General features: G+C 43.2%; 1 protein-coding gene across 4 annotated transcripts in view; it reads left to right on the forward strand.

Moving 5' to 3' along the window:
- LOC310649627 (KAT8 regulatory NSL complex subunit 1-like) overlaps window positions 1-21,942 on the forward strand; it is a 133,160-nt gene that overhangs the window by 15,636 nt on the left and 95,582 nt on the right. The window lies entirely within an intron of this gene.

A 21,942-nucleotide genomic window follows, 5' to 3' on the forward strand; every position in this document is an offset into this window, starting at 1 on the left:
GCACTGAAGTTGTTCATGTTTCTCTCTAAATCTTAGCCTCTGTGAGTATGTAACAGCAATGGACGATGTGATGCTGTACAGGTGTTCTGCTTTCCAGATTGTAGTAATGCCAGTTAGCATGAGAAGATAATTTGAAGATACTGTTTTACATTGGTTGGATGCGATTATCTGGTTGTGATTCCTGATATATAACATTTTATATCTATTTCTCTATTTCTGTCTGTCTTGTCTGTCTATATCATTTGAGGCGATAAATTGACACCTTCATTTAGCATGTTAAATATCAGGTTGTGAGTCCTGATATATAACATTTTATATATATAGAAGAAAAATTTGAAAGGCAGGGCTAAAAACAACACAAATGGTACAGTCTGACTATTGAATGAATGAATGAAGTTTCTCTCTTTATTGAATAAGTTCAGTTTGGGGTCCGCTCCCCAGTAATGAATTTGTAAATAGATGGCCATCTGGTACTTATCCCAGAGTAATGGCTTCAAAGATGTCTGATAAGAAGCATTATTGTAACCCTTCAGTCACAGAGTAGTAAATATCAAAGCTCTGGATCAGCCGAAATGAGTAACGTAATACATTGGGATGTGAATGAGCCGTACTAGAACTGCAGATTAATTAGAAAAGGCTGTACTCTGCTTTTATGTTTGTCTTGTAACACCTTAATTGGAGGAGTGGCTAGTGGTTAATGGAAAGTTACAGGGACTTTGAGAACTAATCTGCCCTTAGGTGTGTATTTATTTATGTACTGAAAAAATATCTAGATCAGATTCTGTGATTTAAGAGAGATGGCAAAAAATAAATAAATCTTAAAACAGTTCCATTAAGAATAAGCAGCATCAGCCCTGTAGGATTCTTTGTTTCCTTTTTTAAAATTTGCTGTATCTACAGAATTCACCAGTTGGAGCTACAAAATATGGCAGATATTGAGATAGTCATGCAGTGCTGGTCAGAAAGAATCCTCTGAAGCCACAAGCTTTTAAGAAAAACTATACGTGGATAGATAGGGGTCTACAAATCCTCATAAAAGAATATCATAGTCACATGATGTGATGGTATTGTAAGTCAGTTTAATATAATTTAAACACTGTACTTTCTTTATTCTTTGAGCTAAAAAATTAAATTTGTTTCATTTGTTTGTGACCCTGTATTTTTAGTGTGCTCAATTAATGGGCCTCTTCCTTTGCTTGTTTTCAGGATGCATTGAAAACAAAGGCCAGATTTATTCACTTCAGATCATAGTTTGCTTTAAACACAGCATTAAAATACAGTAATTGCTAAAAGAGCATGTCTCTTACCAAGAAATACCTTTTCATTTTTCAGCCACTATTTTGATTTTGTGTTACTTATTCTGACTTGTACCTGCCTGATTTCAGTTAGATGTCTTTAAAATAAACACATACCGGTATTCAGGTTTGCTTGTTTCAGAACTGTAACTTTGGAGAGAAATTTTACCCATTTTAAATTAGGGAACATGTCTCATTTGCTCTAATAGTACTTGCTTCTCTGGAGAGTATGGCATTCCCTTACCAAAAGGCAAACTGATGAAGTTGTTTTCTGCCATCCATTTTAGTTCATCAAGATATTCCTCTTTTCCTGTGTAAATGAGTACATTCCAGACAAAGTACTTGACTGCAACCACCTAAAATTTCTATTTCCTAAGAATGCATATGGAGTCCTTATGGGATTCAGAAGGATTCCCTTTTAATTTTTCTCTTTTTTTTCCACTGAAATATATGGATCAAACTTGCATACTAATTATTTTTATTGGCATTTAGAACTGAGGATTGTTAAATCTCAGTGTTAGCATCCAGTTATCGATTTGTTTTCATCTGACTGATTTGATTGAAAACTGTTTTATAAACAGTTCATATATATAATTCCTAATTAGTTTGGTATTGCTAACATTTTAAAAATAGTTGTTTTATTTATTTAATCATTTTGTATAGTCGCCCATCTCAAGAAATGACTCTGGACAGCAAACAATGTTAAATTGCAAACAATAACAACTACAAAAGTTAAAATGCATAGTAACTGAGAAAAATACAGCAATCATTAACATAGCCAGGAGATGGATCCCTTCATGCAGATCTAGGCCCTAGATCTTTAGGTTTTATGAAAAGCTAGCAAAGTTTGGGGCCATCTTTACTCTGTAGGTAGAAAGTTTCAGAGAACTATAAAATAAGTTTTGATTATTAATTGTTCTTTTAATAGAAGTCACCTTTTAATCAAAGAAGATGAACTTTAATCAGATGTATAATGGAAAGAATACTTGTAGATCAGAGTTGAACAATGTGATCCTTGGTGCTATCTGAGTTTGGTGGCTTTTTGCATATGTTTCAGTATCAAACTGGGTGTCAGAAATCTCAGAAACCACCAATAAACTATTAAAAAAAGTCAGGACTCATATACAACGTCCACTATAAGGACTAACAGCCACTACATAGAACAATAGATAGAAGATTAGTGGCTTTGTCCATGAATATACCAACTAGCCATCAGAAGACATGATAAAAATTCTTTAATTTCACAAGACATAAACAGACTTAACCATAGTTTCAGTTGGGAAACAGATCATCCTAGATCAAACCAAGTCCAAAAGATTTCAGAGAATTCCTGGAAGCCTGGTACTTAGATAAATCAATCCGTTAACTGGCACATAGAGGTAAATAACATGTACACACCATTCAAAAGAGACAATCAAAATCCAAAAAGGAAGCAAAAAGACCTCCCCATCAGCAATCAACACCCAGATAAGTAGAGATTAACACTAATACTACACCAACATTCAAGAAACAAACAAACTATTAATTAATTAATTAATTAATTAATGGGACTTCTATCCCGCCCTATCTCCCGAGGGACTCAGGGCGGCTAACAACAACAAAACTTAAAGGTCTCTGTACAGTAAATTAAAATTAAAAATTGAAATAAATTAAAATAAAGAATAGAGTTAAAATTGTAAACATAATTAAAATCCCTGTCAGTCCAGGTCAGCCAGGTGGAAAAGGAATGTTTTGAGGCCGCGGCGAAAGGACTGGAGATCTTGGACCATCCGAAGCTCAGGGGGGAGCTGGTTCCATAGGGCTGGTGCTCCCACAGAGAAGGCTCTTCCCCTGGGGGTCGCAAGCCGACATTGTCTGGCCGACAGTACCCTGAGGAGACCTCCTCTGTGTGAGCGTACTGGGCGATGGGAATTCGTTCCCGGCAGCAGATGGTCCTGCAAGTATCCCGGACCTAAGCCATGTAGGGCTTTAAAGGTAAGTACCAGCACCTTAAATCTCGCCCGGAGGGCAACCGGTAGCTAATGCAGCTCACACAGGTGGGGTGTAATATGGGAGTATCGGGGTGCTCCCATCACTACCCGTGCAGCTGCACTCTGCACCAGTTGAAGCCTCCGGGTGGTCTTCAAGGGCAGCCCCATGTAGAGAGCATTGCAGTAGTCTATACGGGAGGTAACGAGTGCATGGGTGACTGTACATAGGGCATCTCGGTCCAGAAAGGGGCGCAACTGGTGTACCAGGCGAATCTGGGCAAATGCCCCCCTAGCCACGACTCCAATATGATCTTCAAAACTGAGTCGTGACTCCAGGAGGACGCCCAGGTTGCGTGCTCTATCAACGGGAGGTAGCATCTCTCTTATAGTCAAAGATGGAACCTCTTGGACTAAACGAGATGTCGGTATGTAAAGCCACTCAGTCTTGGCTGGGTTGAGCCGGAGCCTGTTCTTTCCCATCCAAATCTGTACCGCTTCCAGGCAACGGGACATCACATCGAGGGCATCACTGGGTTGGTTTGGGGTGGAGATGAACAACTGGGTATCATCCGCATATTGGTGATACCTCACACCAAAACCACGAATGATCTCACCCCGCGGCTTCATATAGATGTTGAACAGGAGGGGCGAGAGCACCGATCCCTGAGGTACCCCACAACTAAGGGGCCTTGGGGTTGACCTCTGCCCCCCTGCCAACACCGTCTGCGAACGGCCCGAGAGGTAGGAGGAGAACCATCGTAGAACGGTGCCTCCCACTCCCAGCCCCTCACGACGACGCAGCAAGATACCATGGTCAATGGTATCAAAAGCCGCTGAGAGATCTAATAGGACCAGGACAGAGGAGTAACCCCTATCTCGGGCCCGCCAGAGATTTATTTTATTACATTTATTACATTTATATACCGCCCTTTCCCGAAGGACTCAGGGCGGTTTACAGGGTGATTAAAAAACAAAGATACAAAAGTTAAAAACAGATTAAAAAAATTAATCATTCACCAGCGCGACCAATGCCATCTCCGTGCTATATCCGGGCCTGAAACCCGATTGGTACGGATCCAGATACTCAATTTTCTCCAGGACCAAAGGGAGTTGCCGTGCCACCATGCTATGTATGCCCCAATCAAGGAATTAACAAATCATATAAACAAGCTAACCCTTCAGAAAGAGTATAAAATGTATGGTAAGGAGAAAATAGATCCCCCCCCTAATTTTGGCTCTAGTCTTAGCCACTCCTTCATACACCATTTAGCCTCCCATGGCTTGTCCCAGTGGCGAGAAAATAAAGTGTCCAGATTCTGAAAATGTGTGGTGGGCAAGTAGAAGCTCTAAGTCTCTCCAGGAAAAGTGTATTCTTCCATTGCTGTGTAGCCCTGCTCTTCCATTTATCCTCTTTCCTGGATGTTGATCTTTGATGAAGCAGGTGTGCTGTGGAACTAAAGTTGACATCAACTGATGCAAAGGAGTGAAAACTATTTTTTGGTGGTTCTCTTAGGGTAAACTTTGAATCACATTTAGCTGAAACAGTTCTTAATAGTGTATATGAGGACCCAGATTGTCGGGGGCAATAAGCTGACTTTGTAATAATGCCACTTGGGGGGGGCGAAAGCCCTAATAAGCAGGCATATACATAGAATGAAGGCTATTGCTAAGCACATTTAATTTGTGCTTAGATTGTAAGCCACCCTGAGTCTTTGGAGAAGGGCAGGATATAAATGGGATTAAAATTATATATATATATATATATATATATATATATATATATATATATATATATATATGTGGATCCTTGGTTTTTCGGGTTTTTCCCCGCGTAGAACTAAAGGTGTAGGTGCGACGTTTCGACGGAATCCCATCCGTCATCATACAGGCACCCGCGAAAACCTCAGAAAACATATATATATATATATATATATATATATATATATATATATGTATGTATGTATGTATGTATGTATGTATGTATGTATGTATGTATCTATCTATCTATGTATGTATGTGTGTATGTGTGTATGTGTATATGTCAAATGTTATATATATATGTATATATATATATATATATATATATATATATATATATATATATATATATATATATATATATATATATATATATATAAAATGATAATTACATTATTGATTTGTGAAATAGATTTGTTCAGGGATTGAATTGAATTCAGCATCTAAAAATACCTTGTTTATTCTGTTGTATGTTTTGAAACGTAGGAGAACTTGACCATAGAAGATCGCATATTGGTTACTTTCCTTCCTCAACCTGAAGTCCTCCAAATTCAGTGGGACTGCAGCATACAGAAGTTTAGTATATGCTGTATGGGAATTCCAAAGCCAAGTTGAGGAGAGGTGATCTAAAATTTCAATGACTGTAAAGACTACGAGCTGGAATAAAGTGTCATGTGATTATTCCTTAGCGGTGGCAATTCTGGCAGCCCTGGTTTATTTGTTTATTTATAACCCACCTTTCTTTGTTATAAGTAATTCAAAGTAGCCCACGTTTCTTTGTCATAAGTAACTGAAAACAGCAGATATACTTAAATTTCTATCATCTTCCTATTTCCTCCACAATAACAATCCTGTGAAGTGGGTGGGCTGAGACAGAGTGACTGACACAAAGTCACCAGTGGCTTTCATGCCTAAGACAATATGAACTCTGTCTCTGGGTTTCTAGCCTGGTACCTTAACTTCTAGACCAAACTGGTTGCCGTAGTTAAAAAAGAACCTTCCTGCCAGTTTCCCCATTGATTTTTGCTTTTGGAAATCTGGCAGGGAACATTGGAGTTGACCATGCCTTGCTGTGATGCTGGAAATGTGAGCTTGGTACTAAATTCCCAGGTTGCAATCATGTGACTGCAGGGATACTAAATGGCTGGAACTCTGAAGAACTTTAGTAAGCCTTCTAATTCAACACTACTGTAACTTTGAATGGTCACTGAACGAATGGTCATAATCCTAGGACTACTTGTATTCCGTAGCTGTCAAGAGGAACTCTAGCTTCTGGACTGGAAAGGCTACAATGAAATGGGGAAAAAGATGGTTCTCCATAACTGTGGTGGTAGTTAAAAAATCGAATTTACATCTGTAGACAGATCAGAACTAAATTTTTCTCAAGCAATAGATAAAAACTGTGATGTATGCACCTTGTGTGTTGTCTTAAAACCTGTGTCTGCATAATCTGAGCATTGTGGGTTGACAGGTGAATCTGTTGCTCTATCAATAAATTTATCTGATAGTGCTAGTTTTCATTTTTGTTTGCAATACTTGTCTTGTATAAACAGTACCTGAATAATCATTTTTGAGTCGAGCACAATGTTTTTAAATATGACATAGAATCATGGCATTCTCATATTTTGGATCATAAGTCATAAGCTAGGGTTTTTTGCTGGTTTGAATTACAGCTAGTCCTTGATAAATAAACATAATGGCACTTGCTCACTACAGTCATATTTGTGATAGTTGTAAGTTGGGTTGATCATATGCTCAGTACAGATGTATGATTTATTTTGTGGTAGTTGTTAAGCAAACATAGTCATAAAACAAATGAATGCCATGATTGTTAAGGGAGCCCATTGTTTCCTATGTCATGGTTTTGCAGAAAACTTGAAGTAATTTCTGATTTTCAGCAAAAACATAAACACAACTATGTGATTGTATGACACTGTAAATGACCCTAAATGTGCAGTCATATGACCTTGGGGCGTGACTGTCAAAATTGGGTCATTGGAAATTGGAGAAAGCCAATTATTGCGCTTTCTCGCTCCATAACTCTCTGTGACTAAGCCATACGTTAAAATAAATATTGCAGGCATCTCTTGGACGTCATACTCAGATAATTTCAAGTCTTAATAATAATAATAAAGTTGGAAAGGACCTTGGAGGTCTTTTAGTCCAACCCCCTGCTCAGGCAGGAAACCCTATACAAATGGCTGTCCAGTCTCTTCTTAAAAACCTCTAGTGTTGGAGCATTCACAACTTCTTGAGGCAGTTCCACTCATTAATTGTTCTAACTGCCAGGAAATTTCTCCTTAGTTCCAGGTTGCTTCTCTCCTTGATTAGTTTCCATCCGTTGCTTCTTGTCCTGCTTTCAGGTGCTTTGGAGAATAGCTTGACTCCCTCTTCCTTGTGGCAATCCCTGAGATATTGGAACACTGCTATCATGTCACTCCTCGTCCATCTCTTCATTAAACTAGACATACCCAATTCCAGCAACTGTTCTTTATATGTTTTAACCTCCAGTCCCCTGATCATCTTTGTTGCTCTTCTCTGTACTCTTTCTAGAGCAGACATGTCAAACCCGCAACATCACGTGATGTCGCGCAACGTATCAGGACGGTTTTGCCAGTGCCGGCAGTGGGGTGGGCGTGGCTTCTGTATGACATATTCAGCCTGTGGGCTGGCAGTTTGACACCCTTGTTCTAGAGTCTCAACATCTTTTTTATATTGTGGTGATCAAAACTGGATGCAGTGTTCCAAGTGTGGACTTACCAAGGATTTGTAAAGTGGTATTAACGTTTCACATGATCTTGATTCTGTCCCTCTGTTAATGCAGACCAGTACTGTGTTGGCTTTTTTGGCAGCTGCACCACACTGCTGGATCATATTTAAGTGATTGTCCACTAGGACTCCAAGATCCTTCTCACAGTTACTACTATTGAGCTAGGTACCTCCTAAACTATACCTGTGCATTTGGTTTTTCTTGTCTAAATGTAGAACCTTACTTTACCATTGAATTTCATTTTGTTAGATAGCAGCCAATGTTCAAGTCTGTCAAGATCCTTCTGTATCTTAAGTCTATCTTCTGGAGTGTTGGCTATTCCTGCCAGTTTGGTGTTCTGCAACACCATCTATCCCCACATCCAAATAATTGATGAAGATGTTGGAAGAGCACTGGAACCAGAACAGAGCTAAACTAGAGTGCATTTTTCCTAATTTATTTTTGTAACATAGTGCGTAGGAGCCCTGTGTAAACTGTGTTGGTAAAATGTTCTAGAGGATTTGTTTGTTTTAGAAGCACTTACAATTGAAAATTGTTTGCTGTTGAAAACCTTGTTTTTAAGCTTGGTTCTTTTGTCTTACCTGCTCCTGGCCTTACATGTTTCATTATTAGATGTACATTTCATCAGCTTCGATCAAATCAAAAGAAACTGGCTGGAGGCCTATCTTTAACCCTTTAATCATTGTTTGTTTACTGTTCTGTCAAGAATTAATACGTAAAAGCAGAAAGAGCACCTGCATTTTCCTTGTAGAATTGCAGATGCAGGCAGAAATATGCTATTTTGAGATGGCTGGTCTAGTTATAGAATAATTATGTACTGATTGTTAGGAAGTTACTTTTCAGAAAAGCTTCTCTTGCAGCACAAACCCTTTCCCTCTATCTATGCTGGATGGTCTTTTTGTAATTTATTTTCTAACGTTGAGGTGGCCATAATAGCATATTGTCTTCTAATAATTCAAGCTATGAATTGCTGGTTGACTTCCTAAATATTAAGAAGGAAAGGTAATTTTGGACTTGTCTAAAGCACTATTTTTGGCAGCTAATTAGAAGAATAAATGTCTTGGTTTACACTTCTAGTTCTTAAATCTTCTGTGCTAATAATGGTGGTTGTTAAACCTATTTCTTTACTTCCCCGCCAATCCTAATTTAAAGCTACAAAAGTTGCATATCATTGTTTTCACTAATAAACTCTCTTCTATTGAGGGGGGATATGCTTATGCATCAATCAGTTTTAAAATGTCTGTTTTTGAAATATTGTGTTGTGAATTCAATAAGTGTAGTTATTACTGGTAGTGCTCATTTTGCAACAACAATTGGGACTGGCAACTTGATTGTTAAGCAAAACAGTTGCTAAGTAAAACTGATTTGTTATGATGTTTGTTTTCTTTGCTTTACAGACCTGACAACATTGTTCATAAATGCAAGGATTGGTTGCAAAGTTACTTTTTCATCACCATTGTTACTGAATGATTGCTGTATGAAGCACTTGTTAAGTGAGGACTACCTGTAATGGTTTAAGTCAGGGGTCGGCAACCTTAAACACTCAAAGAGCCACTTGGACCCGTTTCTCACAGAAAAGAAAACATTGGGAGCCACAAAACCCTTTTGACATCTAAAATGGAAGATAACACTGCATATATCCTTTTTACCTTTATGCTATGTATAGAAAAACTATAGTGTGTTGCATTTATGAAATCAATGAACTGCTACAAAGAAAACAAATTTTTATGCCGGAGAAAGAGGGGGAAAAAAACCTTTCTCCTTCATCCCAGCAGGTGAAAATAATTTTAGTAGCTTATCTACCATCTTTAAATACAGCATAATTATCCCCATAACTCATCTCTTAATTTAAAAAAATCAAAATATTTCATTAAACGTTCTTTACTAAAAGTCCAGTAAGGACAACATATATTCATATTTTCTCTCTCTCCCTCTCCCTCCTCTCTTTCTCTCTCTCCCCCTTCCTCCAATCTTCTGCTTACCTGGCCAGCTGGCCTCACACTGTTCTCTGACAAGCTGACACACATACTCATTGGGCTGGCTCTCCTGCCCTTGGTCTGCCAGTCCTCTTCCCCCACTAAGTAAGTAAAAGTGTGTGTGTGTGTGTGTGTGTGTGTGTGAGAGAGAGAGAGAGAGAGAGAGAGAGCCCTGCTGCTTCCTGCGAAGAGGGAGCATGGGCATGGAGCCTGCCCAATAAGCTTGTCAGCTTGTCGGAGAACAACGTGAGGCCAGCTGGCCAGGTGAGCAAAAGATTGAAGAGAGAGAAGGGAAGCGCAGGTGCCTCACTCTGTGTCTCTCTCTGCAAATGGTGGAAGAAGACTGGGAGCCACAGTAGAAGGCTGAAAGAGCCATATATGGCTCCAGAGCTGCGGGTTGCCAACCCTTGGTTTAAGTTAATGCAGCCATTTTAGTGTTTCAGGTTATAATTAAAATAAACAGTGTTTTAATGAGAAGAATGAACTGAGTCAGTGTGGTTTTGTTTGAATAGTGGGTTACAGCTAACACGTCATTAAGATCTAGAAGCTTAGGATTTATTCTCCAGCATGATAGATGGAGAATCCATGAATGGGTTAACTCTTTCTTCCTGCCCAATTAGACTAAGTCAGTCAAACTTGCCACGCCTCTCCTGGGCCAGGACACCTCCCAATCACAACTTAGTCTGTGCCCAGAATCGACGTGGTAATTTTGGCTCCCAGAATCTTGCTGAGTCATCTCTTCTGAGTAATTGTGCAGGTCGTGTATATATATATTTTCCCCTTCGTGGATTCTTCAATTAGATAGCATTTGCTGTAGTTCTTCTCAGGATCAGAGTTTGCTTTTCTCCTTCCAGCTGCAGCTCTGATTGAGCTGCAGTCTCTCAGAAGCCCCAGGGTGTTCTTTCGCAGCACGCTAGTTGCGGCTGCCATTTTGAATTCCAGCTTACCAGCAGCTGGCCAAGAGGAGGCTCTTTGTCAGAAAGCCTTTTTTAAGCTGCCTTTTTAAGCGTGCCGATAGCATCAGAGGCATGCGAAGACTCTCAGAACTGCCTGCCTTCTCTCCTGAATTAAGGGGGAAGGACAGGTTGCTTCTTTTTTCACTACCAGCAGTAGCGGACACCATTTTCTCCATTGAGAAAATGGAGAGGGTTCTCCATTTTCTCCAAACATTGCAGAGGGTTCTGAGTTCAGATCCCTTCTGACTGTAGCACAATCATTGTTTGCCTTGCCCGAAACCTTTCAAAGTGGATGGTCAATTACAGGAGGCTTCAACTGTACCGCTAGGCCTCAACCTAGCTGTCTCATTGTCCATTCCAACAGAAGAAGTGTGCTGTCCATGCCATTCTTGGCCTCGCCGCAACCAACTAGGACTAGTGAGCTGGCTGTTATCACTGATGTGATGTTGTCACCATTAGGTATTTACCTGTGAGCTGGCTGTTATTACTGAGGTGATCTTGCCACCACAGTAGACTTGGCCTGTGCTCCAAAGGTGCTTCAACTAATCTTAAGACCATCAGGAGCTTTGCAGGTGTGCCAGTTGTCCATTAAGTTGGTCCTGCAGCGACCATTGCCATAGAGTACTTACTGATGCCTGGGAGTGGCACACAGCCTCAGATCAGTACTCTGCTCCTCTATTTGAGATCCCTCTCAGCATTCCACTGAGATATCTCCCAATTGTGATGGCAAATAACACTGCACCTCAGGTTTCACACGGTGCCCCTATCACTCCTGCGCAATCAAAGCATAAGTCCTGCAAAATGGAGGCTGCTGGAAAGCTCAAGGCCAAGGCCATCTCTGGCAAAAGTCCTCCAAGGCGGCAGAGAAAGAGGCCAGCAGGAGGCATCAGGCCTTAGAAAGGCAGTTTGCTAAGGCCCAGAAACAGGGCACGATAGGCGCTGAACAGGTCTCTTCTCCTCTGGCAGAGGACTAAGTATTTGGGGCACAGCTTGCTCATCCTCCCTCATCTTACCTGAGGGTCTGGTCTCTGGAGGGAGATCATGATGACCAACCTTATCTTCCCAGGGTTAAGCAAGAGGAGATGGTTTCCTTTACCCAGGGACCAGGTATCCGACTGACGCCTCCAGTCCTCAGAGCAACGCAATCCAGGCCCGAGGCCACCTTTACGCCCACAGCAGCCGGTCTTCGGCCCTCAGAGGCGCAGGGAGGGTGGTTGCCGGAGCAGTTTCAGGCTCTGATCTCCCAGGCGGTCGCCAGGGATTAGTCTTACAACGTCAACAAAGGTCTGGACCCAAATCGGTGGCCTCAATGACACCGCCTTATCTCCCCCAGTTGGGAGCACCAGAATATTCTGACCCTATTTCTCCCGCCCGGTCTCGCAGTGGAGTATCTTTTTCTGAGGATTACGACCCTTTGGAAATGCCGCTCTTGGAGGATGAGGATCTTACTTCGGACCCTCCTCCCTTTGTTGGTCTATTCAATCCGGCGCTCTTTAAATCTCCGCTTCATAAGGCCAGCGCTACTGCTAAGATTGGTCCTGACCAGGTTCCCCAGCCTGGTCCGTCCACCAGCCAAGATGCAAGGTCAATATTTTCAGAGCATGTGGTCACTGAGCATCACATCCCTTGTCCCTCTCTCTTCCTCAACATGGTATAGAAGCAGTGGGGAACACCTGGCACTTTTCCCTCTCCAGGGGGGACGGACAAGAAGCTCTTTAATGTTGTTGACCTGGTCTTGTCGGAAGTGCTAGAGGTTCCTTCTGTGGATGAACCTCTGACTCCACTCTTCTCCTCCTCCACGGTATCCAGTGATATGGCTGAGACCTTGAAGGCGGAGGACAGGAAATTTGAACTTTCCTTCCGCAGGACCCACCAGGCCTCAGCATGGGCAGTGAGGGGGGCCACATCCACCTCTTTCTTTGCCAGAACCTCCCTTCTCTGGCTCCGCCAACGTCAGGCCAGAATACCCCTGGAGGACGTCCGAATGCACCAGGACTTAGCCAGGTTAGTGGCTGCTTTGGAGTACATGGAGGATGCATCTCTATATCTTGCTAGGTTCTCTTCTAGGGCCATAGCCTGCAATGTTACTGCTCGCAGGCTCCTGTGGCTCAAACACTGGTGAGCGGATGTTAAATCCAAGTGGTGCTTGGCGGCTGCCCCTTACCATGGTGGTCAGCTTTTTGGGGAGGCCTTGACACCTTATTTGGTGGAAAAAAAGGACAAGTGTAAGGTGATGTCTCATCTTCTTAGACGGGCAGATAGACGGCCTACCCCGTACATCCGCAGACAATTTTTCCAATCAGGATCGGAGTTTGCTCAGCCCCCCCATTCCTTCCCTCCCAGGTCTGACCGTCAATTCGACCGACCGGGGACCAGAGACAGACCCAGGTTGCAATTCCAAGCAAAGCAGCCCTTTCGAGGTATGGGGGACCGTCCCTTCAGAAAGTCTAAATGACTTCAGGGTGGTCTCTTCACTTGGTGGCAGACTGGCATTGTTCAAAAATGGGAGACCACCACCATAGATGCTTGGGTCCTCAACACTATCAGGAGTGGTCTGTCCCTAGAATTCATCTACTCCCCGCAGAGCACTTCATTCCTTGTCCACTGTCAAAAAATGTCAGGAAGGCTCTCATGTCAGAGGCGATTCAGCACCTCTTAGAAATAAGGGCCGTAGAAACAGTCCTAGATGGGCAGCTAGGAAGAGGTTCCATCTTCTTCGTCGTTCTGAAGACGTCTGGAGGATGGAGGGCAATACTCGATCTAAAGGGTCTGAACGCTACTCTCACATACAAGAAGTTCAAGATGCAAACACTACAGTCCATCTTGGCCAGCATCAGGAGGGGAGACTTCCTGACGTCCATCGACCTCATGGAAGCATACCTTCACATTCCCATCCTTCCCGCCCACTGGAGGTTCCTCAGGATTTGCTACAAGACTCACCAGTGCAGAGCCTTACTGTTTGGCCTTTTGTCGGCTCCAAGAGTGTTTACCAAGATCTTGGCGGCGCTGACCACGTATTTGAGGTCCGTCCCCATCCAGTGCTATCTGGATGACATTCTCATCCAGTCCCTATCGGTCCAGGTGGCTCAATCGGACCTGGCTTTGTCTATCAAGACTCTCCAGGATCACGGGTTCTTGCTGAACTTTAGAAAGAGCCAGACAGTTCCCTCAACCAGCCTTCTTCATTTGGGCCCGGTCATAGACACCGAACTGTGCAGGGTCTATCTATCTCAGGAACGTCAGGACAGTATCAGAGCCCTGGTCCTTCAGATCCAGAGGGAACATGTAGTCACCCTGGCCATTCTTTCCCAAAGAGAAGTTGGTTTCCTGCACAGGAATAGGATGGAGGGCAATACTCGATCTAAAGGGTCTGAACGCTACTCTCACATACAAGAAGTTCAAGATGCAAACACTACAGTCCTTCTTGGCCAGCATCAGGAGGGGAGACTTCCTGACGTCCATCGACCTCATGGAAGCATACCTTCACATTCCCATCCTTCCCGCCCACTGGAGGTTCCTCAGGATTTGCTACAAGACTCTCCAGTACAGAGCCTTATTGTTTGGCCTTTTGTTGGCTCCAAGAGTGTTTACCAAGATCTTGGCGGCGCTGACCATGTATTTGAGGTCCGTCCCCATCCAGTGCTATCTGGATGACATTCTCATCCAGTCCCTATCGGTCCAGGTGGCTCAATCGGACCTGGCTTTGTCTATCAAGATTCTCCAGGACCACGGGTTCTTGCTGAACTTTCGAAAGAGCCAGACAGTTCCCTCAACCAGCCTTCTTCATTTGGGCCCGGTCATAGACACCGAACTGTGCAGGGTCTATTTATCTCAGGAACATCAGGACAGTATCAGAGCCCTGGTCCTTCAGATCCAGAGGGAGCATGTAGTCACCCTGGCCATTCTTTCCCAAAGAGAAGTTGGTTTCCTGCACAGGAATAGTCCCATGGGCCAGACTGCATTCCAGGAATGTGCAATGGTTTTTGCTCCTGTTTCAGAGACTGGGTACCAGCTCCTCCAACCAAAGGGTAAGTGTTCCATCTCAAACCCTAAACTCCCTCCAGTGGTAGACCTCGCCAGTGGTAGCCAGGAGCTCTTTGTTCCAGGAGCCCGTTCGGATCACCCTGACTACGGACGCCAGCCTGCTTGGCTGGGGGGGGCGCATCTAGGATCTCAGTTGGCTCAGGGTTGGTGGTCCTGGTCCGACCTGAAGCACAACATAAATTGGTTGGAGCTCAGAGCCATTCATCTGGCCCTATGCCACCTCCGCAACAGGGTGGCAAGACAACATGTCCTGGTCCTCAAGGACAACATAGTGGCAAAAGCCCATGTGGGGGTACCCGTTCCAGGTCCCTTATGGCCGAGGCCCAACTGTTGGGCTCTTGGGCAGAGACCAACCTCTCATCACTCAGGGCCGAGCACATCTCGGGGGAGGCAAATCAGCAGGCGGACTTTCTCAGCCGGTCGACAGTGGATCACTCTGTATGGCACCTGCATCCCGGTCTCTTCAAGGAGATATCAGAGAGGTTCGGTCGGTCAGTACTGGATCTGTTTGCTTCTCCGCCAAATTCCCAGCTTCCGAGGTTTTTCTCCCGGTTCCCCTCTTTGGGGGCAGAGAGGACGGATACCCTCCACAGCCCATGGCCCGGGCGGGTTGCTGTATGCCTTTCCGCCTGTCCCTCTGATCCCGGCAGTCATCCGCAAGTTACTGCAAGAGCGAGCAGAGGTGACACTTGTTGCACCACACTGGCCAGGATGGCTGTGGTTTGCCGACCTCGTGAGTCTGTCAATCTCACCCCCATGGAGGATTTCCCCCCGGTCATATTTCACTCAGCCAGGGAGCTCTACATCATCCAGAAACCGAGTGGCTCCAGTTGACCGCCTGGCACTTGAACGGCGGCTTCTGATACATGAGTCCTACAACAAACAGGATCTATGACTCCACTTGGAAGAGTTTCTGTAGTTGGTGTGCAAAGAACCAGTTAGATATTTTGGCTATTACTATCCCGAGAATCTTGGACTATTTACTGGAGGGGCTCAACAAGGGCTTTGCACGCAATACTATCAGCAGACAAGTGGCAGCTCTATCCACCGTATTTACATGGGGCCATTCAGAGACATTGGCTCAATATCCTATGGTACGCTCATTTATCAAAGGAGCGACCAACACCAAACCACCAGTGGTTCACCGGTATCCCTCTTGGGATTTGTCATGGATCTTGCAGGCCCTTACCTTTCCGCCATTTGAACCCATCAGAACCTGTACTCTGCGGCTCTTGACAATCAAGGTAGCCTTGATAGCCGTCACTTCAGCTAGACGCATTTCTGAATTGGCTGCTCTATCAGAAAGGACTTATGCATCTTTCATGAGGACAGGCTGGTCCTTCAATTGGATCCCTCCTTCATTCCTAAGGTCAATACCTTTTTCACAGGACGCAGGAAGTCATTCTGACAGATTTTTGTCCTCATCCATCTCATCTCTTAGAACGGCAATGACACACCTTGGACATTTGCAGGGCCTTACGCCACTACATTAAGTGGACAGCGTCCTTTCACAAGCCAGAAGCCCTCTTCGTTTCCTTTCAACCTTCTACTATGGGGCAGAAGGTTTCTGCCTCCACTATAGACAGATGGATCAGGGCTTGTATTGCAGGGGCATACCAGTCTCATTCACTGTCAGTTCCAAGATGTATCACTGCTCGCTCCACTCGCAGCGCCGCAACTTCGGCATGGGCAACACAGGCGTTCATTGACATTTGTAGGGCGGTGACATGGTCCTTGCCTTCCCCTTTCATGAGGCATTATAAACTGGATAGGTTTGCCTCCGCAGTCGCATCCTTTGGCAGGCGTGTGCTGCAACAAGTGGTGCCACAAGGTGGGACACAGGCCCAGACTGATTCCCTCCCATAGGGACAGGGCAGCTTTGGTATGTCCCATTCGTGGATTCTCCATCTATCATGCTGGAGAAGGGGTGTTGTGTTACCTGAATGCCTTTTCTCAGCATGATGATGGAGAAGCCACACCCACCCCTTAGTGTCTGTCAGGTCCCGTGTCAGGGGTATGGGAGCCAACACGTCGGACTGTCATCAATTGCTTCACCTTCGTCATGACTGGGAGGTATCCTGGCCCAGGAGAGGCGTGGCAAGTTTGACTGACTTAGTCTAATTGGGCAGGAAGACAGGTTAACCCAGGGGTGTCAAACTCAATTTCATTGAGGGCCGCATCAGCATTGCGGTTGCCCTCGGGGCCGGGTGGGTATGGCCAGGGTGGGCGTGGCCTACTGGGTGGGCATGGCCAGCTCTACATCGTTCGCATCAAGGGTGCCTATGAGGGCCTGGGCAGCAGTGGGACAGATCTGAGGGTTTCTGGCAGAAGGAGGGTCTCGGGGCCAGGGCCAAGGCAGTGGGGGCCATTCCCTCACTGTTTCCAGGATGGCTTCGTGGGCCACATGAAACCAGTTCGCGGGCTGGATCCAGCCCCTGGGCTTTGTGTTTGACATATCTGGGTTAACCCATTCGTGGATTTTCCATCATGCTGAGAAAAGGCATTCAGGTAAGACAATGCCCCTTTTATGGTCCCACCAGTTCTTGCTTGCAGGCAAATGATATTTCTTGCAGATCTTCCAATACACCATTGTTGCTACTTTGTCATGCCGCTGCTTGTAGTCAGTCTGGGATCTTCTTGCAACAGCTTACCAGGTGGTCCACTGTTTCTTCAGCTTCTTTGCATAGGCGGCACTTACTGTCTGCTGCTGTCTTCTCAATTTTGGTTTTTTTGTATGCATTCGTCCTTAAGGCTTGGTCTTGTGCAGCCAGAATTAGTCCCTCGGTCTCTTTCTTCAATTTTCCTGCTCTTAGCTATTGCCAGGTCTTGTTATTGTCTGCTTTCCCAGCTTTTTTTTTAATGTACTGGCCATGAAGTGCTTAGTCTGTCCATTCTGTTCTTCATTTGGTCTTTCTTGTAGGCCACTTGGTCTCTCCAGTAGTCAGTAAGCCTTCCTGATATACTAACTTCAGTGCATCTTCATCATTGTCCTTCAGATATTCTTCCAGACGCTATTTTTTTCTTCAACTATCTGATGTACTTGCAACATTCCACGCCCACTTATTTGCCTTGGTAGATAGAGTCTGTCACTGTCATTGCATAGATGAAGGGCATGATTCATTGTCATTAGTTTTCTGGTCTTCCTATCCATTGCTTTTAGTACTGCTTGAGTCCAGTCCACTATTCCAGCTGTGTATCTAATGACTGGAATTGCCCAGGTGTTGATTGCCTTCATGGTATTTCCTCCATTGAGTTTCTTGACTTCAGTGTGCTTGATGTTGTCAGCTTGAAGGATACCCAAGTGTTTGTAGCAATCTTCCTCATCCAGACTCTTAATGATATTTTCGTGGGGCATCCTGATTCCTTCAGTTTTCACTATTTTTCCCTGTTTGATAGCAAGTGTGGCACATTTGTCCAAGCCAAACTCCATTGCAATATCTTGGCTATAGATACGAAGTGTTGAGCAGCAATTGTATTTTAGGTAATGTTTTTCAGATCATCCATGTAAAGGAGGTGGGATAGTCTGGCAGATGTTTTTGATGTTTGATAGCCATGTCCTGAGTTATTCAGTATTGTTGACAGAGGAAACAGTGCAATAACAAATAGTAGTGGTGATAGTGAATCTCCTTGAAATATTCTTCTCTTGATATTAACCACTCCCAGTCTCTCACCATTGACCTGCAACTGTATCTTCCATTGTGCCATCAATCTTTGTATAAACTTTCTGATGTTTCTACTGACTCTTGTTATTTCTAGGCACTTGATTATCCAGTCATGTGGCAGAGAGTTGAATCCCTTTTTGTAGTCAATCCATTGCCATATTCAGGTTGGTCTTCCTTCTCTTGCAGTTTTCCAAGATCATTTTGTCAATTAGGAGTTGATCTTTTGTTCCTCTGCTATTGTGGTGGTTTCCTTTCTGCTCAGGTGGAAAGAAATTGTTTTCAACTAGATGCTATTGGATTGCATCAGCTACCACACCAGTTAGCAATTTGCAAGTTTTTGGTAAGCAGGTAATTGGCCTATGGTTGCCTGGTGCTGCCCCTTTTGTTGGATCTTTCATTATCAGGTAGGTTTTCCCAGTTGTTAGCCACTTTTCAATTTGTCCTTCTTGTAGTGTGTTGTTGAACTGCTTGGCAATGAGTGGGTATAGAACAGATAGATGTTTCAACCAAAAACCATACAGTTCATCTTCACCTGGTTCTTAGTTTTCCTTGCTCTTTTCTCTACCATTCTGCTTTTATTATTAGTTCTTTCATTTCAAGTTCTGTTTTATTTGCATGTATCTCTTTTAACCAAGCCGCATCCTTGTTGTGTTTCTTCGGGTTATCCCATATCTGCTTCCAGAACTCCACTGTTTCTTCCTTGTCAGGTACTGACTGATTCATTGCCGTTTCACCATTGATGGATTGGTAGAAACATTTCTGATTGGGTTGAAATTGGAAGTTCTGCCTATAATTTGCAATTCGAGCTTCGTATCTGCTGATCTTTCTGGCTATAGCTGTTATTTGCTGCTTTATTATTTCTAGTGCTTCTATGAATTTCCTTGTTTCTAAGTGGTATTTCTTGATTAGGTATTCTTTGGTCTTCTTGTTCTTCAGCTTCTTTTCTTTCATCTGTTCTAGCTTGCTTGCATCTGATCTTAACTTAGGCTGATCTTATTTTCCAGTCTAACCTTCCATTTTTGTGGTGTACTGTTTGATTTTTTTTCTTCTTTGTTGATTTTGCATCCCAGGTATTCAGTTAAAACTGCAGCTGTGCTGTACATGTTGGTTTGGTTTGTTTGTTTTTTTGCAATGAATTGATGCTTATGTTTGATATTGCAGTATTTGCATCTTTTACTGCATGTGCTAGCTGTTTCTCTGGAACAAGCTTCAATGCAGGCAGCCTTATTCTGTTGTTTTTGTGCTGTTCTAGATTCTCAGTTATTCTTTGTTTCAATTCTTTTATTTCTTTAGTTAGAGGGCTTTGTTCTTTCTGAGGAAGAGGTGCTTTGTTTCCAAATGTGAACAGTTGTATATCTCTGCTGGATTCCTCTACTGCCAACTCCCCCTGGTTTGCCTCTACATTCTGGGTTACTTCTGGCAAGGCTTTGGTTTCTTTGCCCTGGGTAAACCTTTGCAGTTTGTCCAATTCTGTTTCTGTGAATACTTTATTTCGTATTATAAATGACGTAGATCTGCTAGTCTCTGTTCTGTTATTTCTGATTCTGTATATTGTTCTTTCCAGAACTGGTGTATTCGTTTCAGATATCCTCTTCTTGTTGGGCTTGATTTGTAATAACATTATTATTTCTTTGTTTTCAATCACTGTGTATTTCAGACATGTCAAACCCGCGACATCACATGACATTGTGCAACGTTTTGGGACCGTTTTGCCATTGTTGGCAATGGGGTGGGCGTGGTTTCCGGATGACGCATCCAGCCCACGGACTGGGAGTTTGACACCCCTGGTGTATTTGCAATGGGTAAACACCTTTTCTTCCAGTAGTTTTGCAGCTGCTGACCTTGGTTGCTTAGCCAACAGTCCTGAAGCCCATTTTTCACCACATATCCAGGAACTCCAACATTTAGCGTGAACCTTGTTAACCCGGGTGACATCTGAGCCAGTATGGCTTTCTGAAATTTTATGTCTCACCATATATTTTATGAGAGAGATAGTCTTTGTCTGACTCCTTTGATGAGACCTGTCTAGTATGGCTGAACCTCTGGCATAGCTCTCATCTTCCTCAGAGTACAAAAACCCCACAACCACATCAAGGTAGTGCCTCACTGGGAGATTATGTATGTATGTATGTATGTATGTATGTATGTATGTATGTATATGTATGTAATGTATGCATTTTTTCTTTTCTTGGCCTCACTTTTTTCCTTCTCCTTGAAATTTTTCCTCTCATTCTCCTCCTTCATCTGCCCCTCTTTTTTCTTGGCATTTCTGTTGGCAATCTTATTGTTGTTGGCGTTGTGTAATGCTATCACTGAAAGGATCGGGTGAGGCAGGGGATTGGGTGAAGGTGGTGCCACGCCGTGGCCTGTGTTGTCCATGCCCACTCTCTTCCCCAGAGCTGACACTCTTAACTAGTGCTTACTTGGGGGGGGCAGGGTTTATATTAGGCACAGGCTTAAAAATCAGGCTAGGGCTTATTTTTGGGATAGGTCTTACTTTGGGGGAAACATGGTAAAATCAGACAAATATTTTGACTATTCCCTAAATTACCATTGTATGTATAATTCAACGATTTACATGTAATTCTTTTGGTATGGTACACAAGAGTACTGAGAAGATGGATAAACAAATGTTCAAAAGATTTTACAGAAAATAAAAATAGATACTCCAATCTATGAGTAAAATTGGATGGTGGTTTGGAATCATTCTTATGATAAAGTTGTGTTATGTATGGCAGATTCCTTGAATTTACAGGCCTCCAGTGATTGAGAGCTTGACAATGAGAGTTGTCCCAAAGTATTTGAAGGACTCTTAGTTGGTACCGTATTTTCCGGCGTATAAGACGACTGGGCGTATAAGACGACCCCCTACATTTCCTGTTAAATTATAGGGTTTGGGCCATACTCGCCGTATAAGACTACCCCTCTTCCAACGCACACCAAATAAAAATTAAAAAGCATCAGATTTGATTTTAATATGGTAATTTTAATTCAAATGGTTATGACATGCAGGTGCTTAGTAGGAAAACTGTCACTTATAAACATAAGGCTGTTTGTCATCAAACATGTAAACATAAAACAGTGCAAGTGGATTAAACAACAACAACAACAATAATAATAATAATAATAATAATAATAATAATAATAATAATAATAATAAAGTTGGAAGGGACCTTGGAGGTCATCTAGTCCAACCCCCTGCTAAGGCAGGAAACCCTATACCATTTCAGACAAATGGCTGTCCAGTCTCTTCTTAAAAACTTCCAGTGTTGGAGCATTCACCACTCCTGGAGGCAGGTTGTTCCACTGGTTAGTTGTTCTAACTGTCAGGAAGTTTCTCCTTAGTTCTAGGTTGCTTCTCTCCTTGATTAGTTTCCATCCATTACTTCTTGTCCTGCTTTCAGGTGCTTTAGCTTGGCTCCCTCTTCTTTGTGGCAGCCCCTGATTCCAGCAACCATTCCCTATTTTCCTAATTCACTTTTTCACTTTTTCTAATTCACTCTAAAGCTTT

The sequence above is a fragment of the Vipera ursinii genome (genome assembly GCF_947247035.1).
Source record: "Vipera ursinii genome assembly, chromosome: Z".
NCBI lineage: Eukaryota > Metazoa > Chordata > Lepidosauria > Squamata > Viperidae > Vipera > Vipera ursinii.